Source organism: Anabas testudineus, chromosome 21 (genome assembly GCF_900324465.2).
Source record: "Anabas testudineus chromosome 21, fAnaTes1.2, whole genome shotgun sequence".
Lineage (NCBI taxonomy): Eukaryota > Metazoa > Chordata > Actinopteri > Anabantiformes > Anabantidae > Anabas > Anabas testudineus.
In genome coordinates, this window is record NC_046629.1 from 16248193 (window position 1) to 16264989 (window position 16797).

The following is a 16797-nucleotide window of genomic DNA, read 5'->3' on the forward strand; positions in this document are numbered from 1 at the left end:
TTCTGATAAGTTTTATACCACAGGTCTTAAAAGCATGTACCAACTCCAATACCAGTCAACCATGATATCCTAATTAATTAACAACTTCCTATTAAATGTAATTAAACAGGTTGTCAGCACAGGACTCCAGCCCCGCGACTTTCATCACTCACCTTTACTTGGCTCCCACCCCAACACCGTTTGACTTGTATATAATTAGACAGGTGTAGCCATTTTGATTGGCTTTCCTTCACATTAATTAGCTGTGGATAATTAGTTAAGACGAACACTAATCTGGATACCACAGCTCTTTATCCTCCGGAGCTGAGAGGAGGCACGTAGTTGTGCGAAAAGTTCAAATGCTAGAGGTTATTCTTTTTTTATGGGACACAGCAGCACAGCCTCCTGCTGTCTCCGCTGGAACTTAATGTAATTTTAAATGTCAGTTTTAACACATATCTTTGTGTCACATACTGGCATAATAATGTATTTATCTACTTAAGGGTATAAACACTGAATCAAATGTTGACATTTTTAAAGGTGCTCTTTTATTATATTTTATATAAATTATTTTTATTTACAGTGTAGTGACATCCACAGTGTTGGAAGCAAACATACTATACTGTAGTTTTCTTCTCTTTTAGAAACACCGACAGGGATTCAAATAAGAACACAGACATTCTGCAGCCTTTATCCATTATGTTTCAAGTATGTAATTGAAAGAATTGGGCCGTAATGAGACTTTCCCGTGGGAGATAAGCTGACTCAGGTGGCAATGAGACCAGAACTAATCAAATGTAACCAAAAAATTTAAGTTTTACATCAAATAATAAAATGATGATCATGGCCGTTATCATTTTCAAACATCAATCCTATTAATAACAAAGCTGCTCTAGCCTTACTGGATAATAAAAGTAGGAAATAAAGTTGAAATAGGGAGAGTAGAGAGGATGATGATAGGGTGGAAGGGGTGTACAGATAGGTATGGGAAACATGATGCAAGGGCATGCTGTATATGAGATAAGAGATGATGGAGAGATCAGGTTCTGCAGGGAGGGTGAGTGAACAGTGGCTGAAACCTTGTCAGTCGTGTCCACATTAAACATTCTTTGCAAGTTCACATGTTTCCTCAGCAACTTCTTCATTTTCACTAAGCTCTTCCAAGGCTATTACAGGTGCTTGGAGAGTTTCCAGTTGCCTACACACCATTAACAGCACCAGAATCACAGTGGGAGACTATACGACTATCACTAATAGCTAAACCTTATTCTGAAAGAAAAAAAAAAAGTAATGTTTCAATAATACCACAGTAATAACATTTAATTTGTTCTTAAATGCACATCAATCGTGTCACTGTCATCAACAATACAGAACATTTGCTGTTTATTAGTTAGACATCATCTATTTTGAAAAATGCAATCTACACTGCAGCTGTAGGTTATGTGTGGGCTGTACGAGCCTATGTATGTAATAAGTATATATCCACATTAGAATATGAAATAAACTTAAATAACTAACATTTGTTTTTGTCATTTTCATTCTTATTTGTTATATTTAATTTTATATTTAAATGTTTGCTCACATCAAATTAATTTAATGCAGGATTTAGATATCAACTGCTTTGGAAATGCCAAAATTTTGAAAAGCCTTCAAAGCTCACATCAATTAAATGGTATTTTCTGAAGCCTGGCACAAAATATCAACATAGTGGAGGCTACAGTATAATTAAATCAATTCACTGCTTCTCTGTGGAGACATTGTCATTGGTTACCAATCAGCTTTAGCCTGTCTTTCCAGTTTGTGTGCATGGCACAGAGCCTGGTCACAGGGCTTGTTGTGTATAGTGCTGGTCAAAAAAGGAAAGGGAGAATCCTGGGAATAAAGAGATGGGTGGTGGTATTGGCTGACAGTCGAAACACATGCGAGACCTGGCATGCCCTGCCTCAGTCTGGCATACTTGCGCCCTATCTGCTGTGTTGGAATTAGTTAAATTGAGACACTAGATGACACATTCATACAGTACAGGTGACTGCGTGTATGTAGGTGTGCATGTGTGTCTGTCGTTTGCATAATTGTACTTTACTGTATTCCCTGTGAATCAAATAGTTTCCTAATTCATTTGTTGAAATGTCAGCATTTGCTCATTGCTTTCCCACCATAAAAGGTTTACAATAAAGTCTCAACTGTCCACTGGCTGTCAGTGAGTTGAGAGAATAAAGGGTTCCATTTCCAGGCCAGTTGTCAGTGATCACGTAGCTGCGGTGAGCCATCAGTCAAAATTAACAGCCTCATCGAGCATTCGGGACGGACATCAATTAAAAGCAGTGGAGCTCAATATTGTTTTATGGTATATTTACATTTTAAAGCTTGATTTAATTATCCTTGGAGCAGAGAGCTTCCACAGTGGCACTCCCACGCTCAACGCCCACACATCACTTCATTCCTTGAATGGACGGCACATAAAGGACAGAGTCAGGACTACCTTAAGTGCGGAGCTGCCCGCAGAAAATTGCTGGTGCAAGATGTAGAGTTCATGCAAAACTTTTGACCAATAAACGAAAAGAAGTAAATAATATATGTATTATTATTATTATTATTATTATTATTATTATTATTATTATTATTATTATTATTATTATTATTATTATTATTATTATTATTATTATTATTATTATTATTATACAGAGAACACCAAAGGACATTTTATTTGATATCCACATAGAAGCTCTACTGTATGTAGAACATTCCAATTATTGAGCCCACGGTGAGGCTCCTGTTTAAATGAGTTGTTAAAATGACCCCTTTAGCCAAGGAAATTCAGATATTTAAACGTTTGTGTGTTGTTGCCTGAGCGTTATGAGGAAATATTACAATATAAAAAACATTCCAACTGGCTATACGCTGACATAATTATGGTTGGACATCAGGCCACTCCACTTCCTGTTGTTCCTCTAGTTGGTGCTGACAGCGATGCTTAATAAGCCTCCACAGTGCATTGCTGCTGGGCAGGAGCTGTCCATGGTGCTGAAACAGCACTGCTGCATGTTTCCTCAGTGCAGTGATTTTGTTCTGCTGGCACACAGGATAACTTGTCCAGGTCATTGGATTTCCTTTACTCTCACTTAGGTAACTGGTGTGCCTTTTAAAGGCTCACTGCAGGATCAGTGCTATAATATTGGGAGTTACAGCTCAAAATTAGTGCTTGTTTCTAACATTCATAATACTATACAGATATTGTAAAATCCAGTGTTGGGGGCTAGACAGACTATATTGTAATTGAATTAGTTACATTTATAGTGTTGTTTTATGGGTACATTTACACAGGTAATTAAATACTGTGTAAATGTACCATAGAATAGAAAGAAAAGGCACTCGATGTGTAGATGAATGAGTGCAATATTGGTGTGAGAATCTAGAAGGGAGAGGGTGGTTAAGAAATGGCAGAATATGAGTGGAGTGATGGGAAGAGAAGATTAAGACATGGTTAGCTTGGGGACCATTGTGGTATATAATATGGGTGAGTTGTGGGAAAGCATAGACAGATCTCCAGACAGATATATATATATATATATATATATATATATATATATACATAGAGAGAGAGTGAGAGAGGTAGATGGCAGTGGTTAGGAGCGAGTGAGAGAGAAAGAGACACAGACATAGACAGAGAGAGAGAGAGAGAAAGAATGGTGCTGATGTACGGGGGAGGCAGAGGGGAAACCATGTATTAAGTCAGCGGCATAATGATGTGTCCAAAGCGTGACCAAGCTGTGAAAATGGGAAAATGTCTTTCATCATCACTAAAGTGTCCTCTCCCTGACCCCTTCAGGTGAAAATTAAAATGGTAGGGACTCAATGGAAAAACAGTTTCAATTTACTTCTAAGTGGAGTAACATTGATTTTGGGTTGAAAGCAGGGCCCGGAGGCTTACCGACACAGGAAGCCAGTCTCTGTCTCGTGCTCTCTGACAAAAACACAGATCATTATGGGATCTATTTGTGTCTGCATACTGCTTAATTGATTCCCTGTATTAAATCACAATCATCCCTAATTATTTAACCTGAATGGCTCTCCTACTACTAAGTTTATCACAACACATTTCACACACAAGTCCAACAACTTTGTCTCCCATAAGTTTATCATGATCAATATTTAAAGTTAAAATCTACAAGATGAGGAAAAAGCAGAATAGAAAATGAGGAACGTTTTATTTTATTCAATTTCAGCACAATTCTTTACTGAAATCAGTCACTTTTGCTTTGATTTGATTTGCACCCCTCTCTGTGATTTCATGCACAATTACACTTCCCCTCTTCCGCCTCTGTACTTCTCTGGAATTTTCTAGTCCCTGCCATTCTCCATTCAGGCACCAGATGCCCCTGGACTTTCCCTCCAATCCCAGTCACTTGACCTTCCACACTCACTAAAACACCTGTTCCCAGTTTCCCCATGATGCATCCCTTCATGCTGTGAATTCCTGATGTGTTTTTCATGGCTGTAGATATTTTGTATGTGATTCTGAACCTGCCTGCCTCATTGTCTGTTTTGTCAATAAGTTAAAATTCTTCTCAAACTTGTCTGTGTGTCTGCCTTTGGGTCCCTCCTTAGCTCTGCTCTTAACACCAACCATGACAGTATGCATACACTATAAATAGAAATCAAAAAATCAAGCTTTATTTCTGCTACCTGTTTTAAGCATGTATCCAACTTAATCATGCCTTTTCCTTTTTCAATTAGTTTGAACCACCACATCCACTTAAAACAAAGGAAAAAAAAGCTCCTACTCTGCCTCCCCCTACATGCCAACACTGGCAGTCGATTATGACATCAACTTTACCAAAAAAAAAAAAAAAGAAACACTATATTTACTGCACATAACCTCACCATGTCAGCCCCCAGAATTTACTTTTCTCAGGATGAACTCACTGACTTTGCAAGGCTCAAACAACAGGTGCTTGTCAATATTTTGAAGGCATGCTCTGGTACTTAAGGAGAATCTCCTGAAATAATCTCCCAAAAAGCTTAGCTTGAAGATTAAGGACATACATTAGCATCACATTTAAAAACTTGAATCACTTTAAATACTTTACCTGTATTCACGCTATATGTGGCTTTCTAGGACCACATGCACTGCCTATGAGGTCTTTTGGGAGGCAAGGTTTGGTCCCAGAGCCCCATAGCGTGTTGTTCGTGCAGCATGCAGCCTGTAGTGTGACCAAGAAGTGCAACGAGAGCAAAGGGTGAGAAGGTGAAAGAGAGAACAGCATTGATTCACTCTCTCACCCACAGACGTACACTCTTGATTGTAGTTTGCAACATTTCCTCAGGTAAAAAATCCAAAAAAGCATAAAAGTAAACACAGACATATTGTTATGATGGCACTATTGTTATGAAGTCCCAGTATATCACACATTTTGTATTAAAAAAATATTATTATTAAAAAACAAATATTATACCTTCAACTGTTTTTTGTATTTCTAATTAGTTTTGGCAAACAACAGCTGTCTACAGCAAAAACAAGTAACTATGTGGAGCAAAGACAAGTGAGTAATCCGGATTGCAGCGTGACAGACATTAAGCGTGAGTAGGAGTCATACATTGTTGGATGCAGTGTCTACATTGTTGATTGCTGAATACATGATTTATTAAGCAAGTGATCAATATTATCCTTTTATGTCCAGTGATGGATATGGAAATTCATGCCTCCTAATGCGTGTACATGTATGGAGGCACAGGGTTTGGATTTATAAATCTAATATTTTTTCGTTATTTTTAGCATATGCATTATTTTTCTTTCTTTCATTAGAGTGTACCAAACCAACACAGAAGTCTGTTGTGTTCTACTACTTGAATCGGTCAGTACAGGACAGAATCTTGGTCCAATAAGGCGGCACGGCAGATGCAGAAAATGCCTTTTAGTAATTTAATGCAACAGTGCAGGAAATTGTTTATCTCCTTTTCAGTTTAAAGATACAGAAGTGTTAAAACCTAAAACTGTAAAAAAAAGATTTGCACTATAATACAGCTTTTTGAGATAAAGACCATCAAATTGGCCTCATCCTGGAGATTTTTTCCTATGTGTGAGAACCAGAAGTTCTAATATTTGACTGGCCTCAGTATGCTGTGTGAATGCACTCACACAGTCAAGGCTCCACAGCCCATATGAATGCTTTGAGAGAAAAGGCACTGTGACACATATTGACTCATGCTGGGCTGGAGACAGTATTGATTTCCCAGTCAGAGATCCTAAGACAGAGGCATACAGCAGGGGAGAGAGAAGGCATATTAACTCACTGGCTGCACTCCAGGCCACATTACTGCGTCTACAAATTACTTTCTAAAGCAGTCCAAACCAAATTTCTTCTGCAAAATAAAGATTTCAAACGTAGTTTACATAGAAACTAACCTATAAGGACCTTTATTTGATTCTACAGCAAAATCCATTTGGGTGGAAAATTTGTGTCCAGTTTAGTTTATTGCTATGCTGTAGATTTACGAGGACGAAAAACACCTTGTCCTACTTTTATCTGGAGATTGTGTGAAAACGTGGACAATCGTGCCACTATCTATCCAGAAAAAGTAGCACAGCCGACTGGTGTGTGTTGATGGCGTGTATGACATACGTTGTGCAATGTAGTGTTCACCTTGGTCAAGCGCAGCGAGGTTAATGGTGGCCACATCAGCAGGTGACCTAAAAAGCGTTTAGCAGTTATAATTGATGATGCAATTACTGTCTGGATAAAGCAGAAGTCTGTTTCCCCTCCAGCTTTATGCCCTAAAAGCTATACATCTTTGTGCAGGCTGGCCTCACCTCCTTGTTCTTCCACTCTCCCCTCCACTGTCAGCTCCCCTTTAGGGAAAATTGTGTTATCACCTGAAGAGTTTTAGTTCTGTGTGGTTACTGAACATCATGTCAAAGGGCTGAAGGAGGAGCATACTGGTACTGAAGTACTTCTTCTACATTGAAGTATTTTAAATTTCACTGTATTATTTTACTGTTATGTTACTAATAGTGTCAAGGATGTTTAGTCTCATGTTTAGTCTTTTGGCAGATGATTACTGTATTTGATTCCTAGTTACAAACAAATTCCAGAATTCACTCTACATTATACTTGATTCAGTTACTATACGTACATTAATTGAATACTAGCGTTGGAGAATCTGTGAATTTCAGATAGAATCAAGATTCAATATTCAAAACACTTACTGTTTTGCCTTGTTACAGTTGCTCTCAATGGAAGGAGGAAGCACAAATAATAATAGACCAAAGTGGAATGATAACATAAATAATGATACAGATGATAGTCAGCTCAGTTCCCCGCTGCTTTATAGAGAGGGGAGGAGTTGTACAGTTTGATGGCCACAGGTATAAAGGATCTCCTGTGGCGTTCTGTGGAGCACTTGGTGTTGCTCAGTCTCTGGCTGCACATGCTCCTCTGTCCAGCCAGCACACTGTGTAGTGGGTGGGAGGGATTGTCAAGGATTGAGAGGAGTTTGGACAGCATCCTCCTTTTAGCTGCAACATGAGGGGCCAGCTCCACCCCCAGAACAAAGCCACCCCCCCCTAATCAGTTTGTTCAGCCTCTTAGTGTCTGCATGTCAACATGTTGCTGCCCACCCAGCACACCCTGCTTATTTTACTTGGCGCACTGTCAAGATGGAAACTGAAACTCACTAATTAATCAGCATATTTGTGCATTAGCTACCTGGCAGGGAAAGACTGAATAAGGTATAATCCACACTTCACATCTATTATATACATAGTCATTCAGTAGAGCAGAGATACAGTAATACCTCTCTAACAAAAATGACAAAACGGTCAGTCTGTATTTTTTTTAGGTGTAAATAACAAAAGATGTGAAATTACATAATAATCTAAATAACCATGCTCTGCTGCTGCAAGGAAGTGAACAATGCCAACATAATGGACTGTCGAATCGGATCATCATCCTTGCTTTACCATGGTGGAGTGAATGAGCTCGTCATCACTAAAAATCTGTACTCAACAAAGTGGCTCTTTGATTAAGTCAACAAACCAGGAAGGCAGCCGATTCCACTGAAGGGTGACACAGATAGCAAAAGATTATTACTAGCAGACCGTTTATCTGATGAATAGCTCCTGTGTGACCACCTTACATCAAACAGCAGCTGTTGATCATGATGTTAGTTAGTTTCACTTGAGTGAATGAACAACCTAGCTAGCTGGCTGAGCTTAATATCAGAGTGATAAACCTTCAACGAAAGCTGAAATGTTTTCTCTCAGTTCACTTTGTGTGCTGGGTTGAAATGCACGTTGAATCAAAGTATCCCTATATGCTGTATTTTTGTAACCATTGCAAGGTTATAGTAAATTGTTTTATAATATCAGTTAATCCATTGTTTACTTGCTTTACTGACACAGAGGAAGATGAAAAGACTGCATCAACCAAAGCTTTGAGAACGGAAGAGATGCAGGACAGATGAAGAGACAGAGAGGAAAGAACAGAGAGCATGTGATGGAGATGAGAGAGGAAGTGCAGAGCAGGTTCTGGCCTTGTGCATAGCGTAGACTTGGTAATTGCAGTGAAACTTACAGGCTCAATATAACAACAAAAATACAGTGGTCTCATTATACAGAATTACTGTTTGAAACACATTTCCTTCATGTGTGAGACACCTCCATTTATTTGTGTTTTGTATAATGTATTTAAAACCCAACATCCTTCCAACACTTTTTGAATGGTTGGTTATTAATATTTTAATGAATCATCAATCTAATTATACAGAACAAAGAGGGACTATTTACACGCACCTAAACCTCACTTGGAAGGGTTAGGTTGACAGCTAAGTGCCTGACTTGAAATACATCTGATGCCCCCCTTTAACCTTAACTCCTGAGCAGTCTTTTTTCTTTTTCTTTTTTTATTCTACTCATGAGAATAATTACCCCCTGCTCTGGCTCAACCTTCAGGTGAACTATAGTCCAATGATGGGTCATGACAAAACTCCGTCAGGTCATTGGGTGTGTTGATTTGCATTTGGATAGCCCACCCTTCACCTAATTAGAGCCCTGTGAGACCTCCTAGGTGGCTGGTGGTGATAACCTGCAATATAAACACAGCCTGTCCATGTGAAGAGGTGTGTGAGTGACACTGAGTTCATTTCGCACAGCAGGTGGGGACTTTTACTGTTATTACCTGAGGGCTGTTATGCAGACAGATGCCTTCTCAGTGGGAGACATTCAAGTGAGCAACACACACTTAAACATGCAGGGTGCACACTCACCCCCGCCTAGCTTCATTTGTATCTACTCCCAAACACATGCATCAACAATATTAGTTTGCAGACACTGAACCTATAATAAAGCTGCACTTAGTAGGTCAACGGATAAACATTTTTAAAGGTAATACAAATAAATTGCAATGCTTGAAAGCCAAAACTGAGACAAAACTCATCTGAGCAATGAGTAGTCTAAGGAGGAGGATTTATATCTTTGTGCATTACAGGATAACGACCGAAATGCTTGCCAGCATCAGAAGTTGCTCTGACTGTGGCATGTTTTACAGTTTAAACTGTAAATGTGACATGTAACATACTGCACCGCTGCTGATGCACCCCCTCCATCCCACTTGGTATCTCACTTGAATTCATTAGCACTCCGCACGCCTCACTTTGGCAGAGGATTTGAAAAATCAAAAAGGATAATTATTGTAATACCTTTTCACCTTGTTGTGCAAACTATTTTTGTCAGGCTCAAGTGATCACAGGTGTCACAGATCTATCACTGTTTTAATTGGCAGTTTCATGGCTTCGTGTTTATCAGACACATTGCAGGTGGTGGCAGGCAAAGAGACAAGAGCTTGTGTCTTAGCAATTTACTAATTGGTAAACCTGCCAACCTGTGCTAAGGTGTCACTGACCTTGTCTTTGTTTTGCTATTTTTTATGCAAACAGTGCCACCATTATGCCAGCGCCTTCAATAGAAGCTTTTCACGGCGTAGTATGGACATCCAGTTGTGCAAAACAATGTTGCTAAATGTCCAAATGAGCAATATAATAAAGCACTAAATTGGATATTGTAAAAAGAATGAGAAGCATCGGGCAGATCCAAAGCTCCACTGCCTGTTTTACTATAGTTTAAATTGTTTTACTTTGGTTATGAATATGAAAATCTGAACCTTTCTAACCAGGTACTCCATAAAAGGTACTGGATTAAATAAAAATCTATGTAATGAAACAACTCACTAAATATATTGTAAAAACAGCTCCATCAACCCCTGCACTAAATTGTTTCTTTGCACTTCTGATCTATACAAATGACATTACTTTAGCTGTACACAGTCAAATCTACTGTATCTCTCATATACTAACATGACTGTGATCACAGATAAATCAGCCACACAAAGACTGCTGGGGTTAGAGAACAGCATAGTTTCAACACATTTTCATTTCACAGCATCAGATGTTGACGCTTGTTGACGTCAAATAATGAAACTTATAAAATGATGAATAAATACTTGAAAAAATTCAAAGTTTGTTTGAGTTTAGCCACAAAAGACAATTTAAATATTGTCAGGCACAACAAATACACAATTATGTTATGTAAAAAGATACCTACAGTGGAGCAATTTACTTTAGTATCTGTCTCCTGTGGAGGGAGATCCATCCAACCACCCTGAATTCCTTTCTTTGTAGATTTTAAGATTACCACATCATTTCTTTAGGAGTCCAATATATAATATTATTGTAGGTGACACCCTGGTGCAAGGTGCAAAGAACTATGCACACATTGGTGGGAGACTTATATTGGTAAACTAAATACTTTCTACTAAGTAATAGAAGAAAGTTATTATTATTATATTCTCGATATAATATTAGAATTTAATATAAACACAAGAGGAAGAAGAATTGTCATCTATATTATCAGCTCTTTCTTTCTGGTCCCAGATGATTTGTGTGACGTGATGTAAACTAAAGATGATGTGTTGTAGTAATGCACATGACAACAACAACAAAAAAAAAAACAAACACAAAATTAAAACTAAAGTGATCAGTATCCTCTAGTAAGGAGATTTTCAGCTTTTTCTGCGTAGGCTGAGGCGGTGAAGGAATTGTGTAGCATAACAAAAACGTCCTCTCCTTACACATGTCAGTAAGTCAAACCCTGCTGTGATGATGGATTCCCGCTTCCAGCATGGATACATAATAAAGCTAAAGCAACCGATTCTTCATGTAAAAGTGTCTCTCTCGTTCTCTGGCCCTCTCTCACTGTCTCTCTTTTTTTTTTTTTTTTTTTTTCTCCCTTCATCGCTCGCTCATTACTCATAATTCTGTTACCTAGCACCAAGATGAGACATCAATTCCTCTGCCACTGAGAATTGCAAATTAGCTTTGAGTTAGCTCTTGAGGAGATGGGAGGAGACAGGAGTGGGAGGCGGAGAAGAGATAAGCTGATGAGTATGTTTGCATTAGTCCTAACTCGCAGTGGGAGAGAAACAACACTAGGAAATTTGAGAGACTTTTAGGGACACGTTGGGATTGTTTTAATGTTATGAGTGACGCTTCGCATCAGAGCAGCATTGGCTTCAGTGGTTGGGTTCTTGCAGAGAAGGGAGAAATTAGCACGGGATGAGATTCAAACTGGCTTTGCAAGGTCAGTCGACTGGAAGATAATGAGCAAGGAGCTTAAGATTGAGTTCTGCAAGATTTACAGCAGAGATATGTTATTTATAATAAATAAGATACTGAGTTTACATGTCCTTAAGAAAAATAAATCCCTTTTCCAGATTTGCATCTCTCCACATGTTTTGTCAAACACCACTTCCTTTTGATATTTGAGCATTTTCCCTCATTCTATTTCACAAAGGCCGGGCACGGACAGATTAAATTTCAAGCATAAATAAATATTGTGAAAAGGTCACCTTTCCATCTGTTATTTGTGCAACCTCTAAAAGTAATTACATACAGAATGGTGTCGGCAAAGCTGTTTGTGTGCTTTCGTTGTCTAAACAGCATACCTCCCAGAGCTCATTTCATATACACCTGAGGAGCGTGCAGTGGTAAACAGGTGAAGTAAACAAGAGTAAATGCACATATAATCTGATTACTTGAACAGACATAAAGGATTATCTATAGGTATTCATTAGAAATCAGTAAATATGTGTTGACAGTTACAAGTGTACAGACAATGGTTTGTACAATAGGAGAAAAGTTTTTAGTCTTTTCTTTCCGTGCTTCGTTACTAACTGAGCGTCGTTTTTCATTTTCTTAGATCGCACTATAAATATCAAAATGGCCCCTTAAAAAGACCATTGTATAAATATGTAATGCTCATAACACTTAAGGCACTGTATGTAAAAACATGTTCATCACAGTGCTGCGGAGTGGAGCTCATGAACTCACGGGCGATAATGCATGCATTATGAATGACATAACAGGCCACGTCTTCCCTGCAGCACAGGATCGCGTGCTTGCCTCCTTTTAGGAGAGGCAATAGAAAGAGGTCAAACATGCCATCGGGGGAAGGCAAGTGATGGCACTGAGGCACCACGCTGCACTCTGAAGAGTGAGAGAGAGAACTTTCTCCTGGGAGGGATTTTAAAGGCCAGGTGGTCCTCTAACTTTAGATCCAGGTTTTTCTGGCTAGAGTGACCAAGGAAACTTTTCCTTTTAGAATGCCAAACCAAACATGGCATTTGATTTGCCTCTACTTCCCCCCCCCCCCCCCCACACACACCACACACACACACACACACACATATTCCAGCCTTGTCTTCAGTGGCAGTCATTTTCATTCTAATTACTCTTAATTAATTAATTATATTTCCAATTGCTTTTGGTAAAGCCTGATTGCAAACTTAATAAGCGGTAATTAAGCAATAATTTCTTGCATCGCTAATATGTGCTTTTCATGAATTCCCATGTATATTCATACTCAAACAGAAATAAATTGAATATAGAATGAGCATGTCATTGAGCTGCTTGTTCAAAGCAATCTCAGCCCTCTTTATTCAAATTCAAGCTTTCAAGTTTTTCTCCAGCCATGATTTGTCTAGAGGCTTCCCCTGCCAAAATCTTCATTTTCTTTATCCTGTAAATGCTAAATTTGCTACAGTTAATAGCCATACAGTAGACGCTAGAGACTAATGATGTGGACAGTATGTCCTGTTATTTGTGCAGTAATGTTATTTCATGACTAAGGTTACAGAGGAGTTGAGAATGCGAACAGAGTTTGGCAGAACTTTCTGCTGCTTCCTCGAAGATTTGAGTTTATCTCACACTGTCAGTGGCTCTGAGCTCTGTTCACCCTCAGACTGAACTCATAGCAAATGTGAAGAACGATGCCACTTAGCTGCATTATACACCAGTGAAACTTAGGTGAACCCAGAGGTGAACAAGAACTGAAGTGAAGACATGTTCACTCAAGTTGAACCTATATCTCAATTTACCTTAATGCATGCAGGGGAGCAGTGTAAATGTAGATAAGACAATAATTAACTTCAATTGCACCTAAGAGCAATTTTCTCATTGGATCGCACTTCACCCCGATGCCCACGTATCCATTTGAGGAGCCATGCAATTATTAATTACACACGTCAGCCTGAAAAATGAATTCTGAATTTCTGAACGGGGCCTCATGCCTTTTATGGCTCTCCAAAGGTGATCGAGAAATTACAGCAAAACTGACAGATTATTGCCACTACCTCTGGAAGCCTGCACTGGAAGTGTCAGAATGAAGCCCACATTTACATAGACGAGAAGCCCACCTGTAGTGAGAATTAGATAAGGTTAAAAACTGAATAAAGAAATACTTAACAGCATGTGACAACAACATCATTCATCATCAGCTGCCACAACCTTTAGGCCTAAGAACTAAATCTTGGTTTGTGTGTAACGTTGACCAATATGTAGCTGGTAAAATGCAATTAGGGAGAAAATGTTTTGGCCTATAATGATTTTTGCACACAGTGATGAGAGTTATTGGTATTCATTAAGCGGCCACAGTATAAAGGACACCAGGTGTACAACAGTAAATTACAGGATCTCACATATATCCTTGTGGCAACATAGGGAAAGGTGTATAAGAATGGTGTAAACAAACAGCACATTACAAAAAGGCTGTAATATACGTGATGAATACATTTTAGTTTTGTTGGTTCCAGTGACAGACATCCCACAACATGTGCATCAAGCAGAGGTGAGAGAGAGAGGTCAGACTCCAGACTGAGTCCAGACTGCTGTGAGACATGCTAGACTGATCTATCCAGTGTTACACTAAAACTATTTACAGTAACGTACAGTCATGGCGTTAGCATTTCCAATAAAGTGGTCTTGTCTGCAGTTATTTCCATAAAGTGAATGCATGCACACTTAATAAACAGGTGTTAAACTGTAAAACTCTAAAAAAAACACAACAGAAGTGCAATATTAATACTTCTATTAATTCCATGCAGCATCAGGCGGAACCACAAGGCTCATTTCGCTGAGATTGTTGAAAGCAATTATCCAAGCAAGTTGACTTTGTGTGTGCAAACTTTCTGTCAACCCTAAAAAGGTGTATGAAAAATCCGCTACGGGGTTATGTAATGGTGTTTTGACACTCCAACATTGCAGTTTTAAAACCTAAGCCATCTGTGCCAAGGTCTAATGTGAAGCAGCTTGTCGTAAACTCTTTGTTGGCCTCCGAGCCCAGGAACCATGAGGCTAATAACATCGCTGTTGTTAAAATTTACTGTGTTTCTACTCGCCAGAGTCAGATCTGTCATTGATCAGAGTAAATCAACTCCCCACCAAACCGTAAAACATCATCTCGGAGTGATACCGCTAATGATCTGCCCCAGCAGACTACACTCGCTGTCTGAAGGGCTGCTCCTGTATCAAAGCCGCACTGTCTGTCTCCTCCTGCCACCACGGCCTCCTCACACTTCTTCACACATCTAATAATGGGAATTTACTGCAGTTCTTTTTTTTTTTCTCCCTCGCTCTCTTGGCGAGATAAACAAGCGATTGATGAATCAGGCGTAATGCACAGGCTTACGGGCACAGACAGCATGCAGCCCACAGTAAATATGTGCAGACAGGATCAGATTACGGCATTAGCAGTGAGGAGATGCATTTATTTTCCTCTCACCCAGACTCATAACAGCACTGAGCCTCAATTACCACGTCTGAGAGGTGCAGATAATACATGCAAACGGCACCACTCCCAACCATTACTACCACATATATACAGTTTGCTTTTCACACTGTCTGTCTGAACTGCACTTCATTGAACAATGTTTGGAACATCCACCATACATGTAGGGGTGTTTGTGTGTGTGCGAGTGTGTGTGTGTATGTGCTCGTGTGTGTGTGTGTGGTTCCTGCATGTGTTTCAACATGTACTCTACGTGTCACCCATCCAGCTTATACTCGGAGAAATAATGAATCATAAAATTTAAAATGGAAATTCTACAGGCGACAATCCATCTGTAATAAAGTAACATGTTCCAACTATACTTTTTTTTATACTTCATGTCATTTCCTTTTTACTTATGGCGCATTCATAATTTATGAGGACTAATGAGCTGCAGGCCAGAATGTCATCTGTAAAGAAGTAGAAATAAAATTTTTAAAAATGTCTTTTTTTTTTTTTGGCCTGGGGACTTGCACTGTGTCTCAAGTTAATACAACAAATTAATTCTGTGCGTGTTGTAGACTGTGTTCACAATGTAAAACTATCAAAGTTAGTGTAAAGTGGACTGGAACAGGCAGGTCGTCCATAACAAGAAAAGTTAGGAATGGAACTATGTGTTGAAACTAGGTGGTCTCAGATACTGTAATGCATCTCATTTGAGTTTATACGTTATAATAATAATGCAATGCATTGTTTATTAAAAATTGCCGATTTGAAAGATGTGCAAATGTGAATGTTTCTGCAAAGATTTGAGTGCCACTATATAGCATAGCTCCTGTCATACATGAAACTTGACTTGGCTTTGGTCTTGGGTGATTTGAGACTTAACTGGACATTTGATTTCACAGGCTTGATGACCTGCTTTGGACATATGCCTTAAAACAACTCGCACAAGAATTGGAAAATCATAGAAAGCATCACTTTACAGTTATTCCGTTCCACAGTCCGACTGTCGAGCACCAGGAGAAGGCCCTGCTTAACCAGCAGCCTAGCCGCAGTGCAGTGCTTGCAGCATGGGTCTGTCAGCCCCCTCCCCTTTCCCTCTGCCCACTGGATGTCAGTACCCTGAATTGTGTTTTGATGTTTCTTCAGACCTACAATTGAGCTCTATTCTCAGCAGCCAAAACAGACATTTGTCAATTCATATGCATCAGGGCACTTTTTTTTTCCCTCTCCCCCTCATCCGCTGCCGCTTTCTCTCTCCGCTGTGTCTTCCCCAGTTTTAACTCTACCACTGCACTCAGTAACATCAATCCAACATGAGTATATGAGCGGCCACGGGCCCCCCTGCTGCGAGTGGTGTCACATGTGATTACCATTATTTATAAAACTCACTCAGGCTCTGTTGCGTAGTCGGCCTCTAACGGCCCACAGCCCTGCAAACTACAGTCAATATTTGCACGCAATCCTGAATTGTTGAGAGTTTCCATGGTGGTGAGAGCCTCCATTACATGAAATATTCAGGGTGCGCAGAGACTCCCGTGAGGCCCGGCGCAGGGTTTTTACTCCGATTTGATTATACGACATGATTTTTTCATGAGCTATGACAGTCCTGTTGAATTAGAGTCAGCTCTGAGTCCTTGTGATAGTCACGGAAGCCAGAGAGGAGGAGAAGCAGGCTGTCCTCTTCCTTGACTCTGCCTTTAACTCTTTCTGTCTGAATC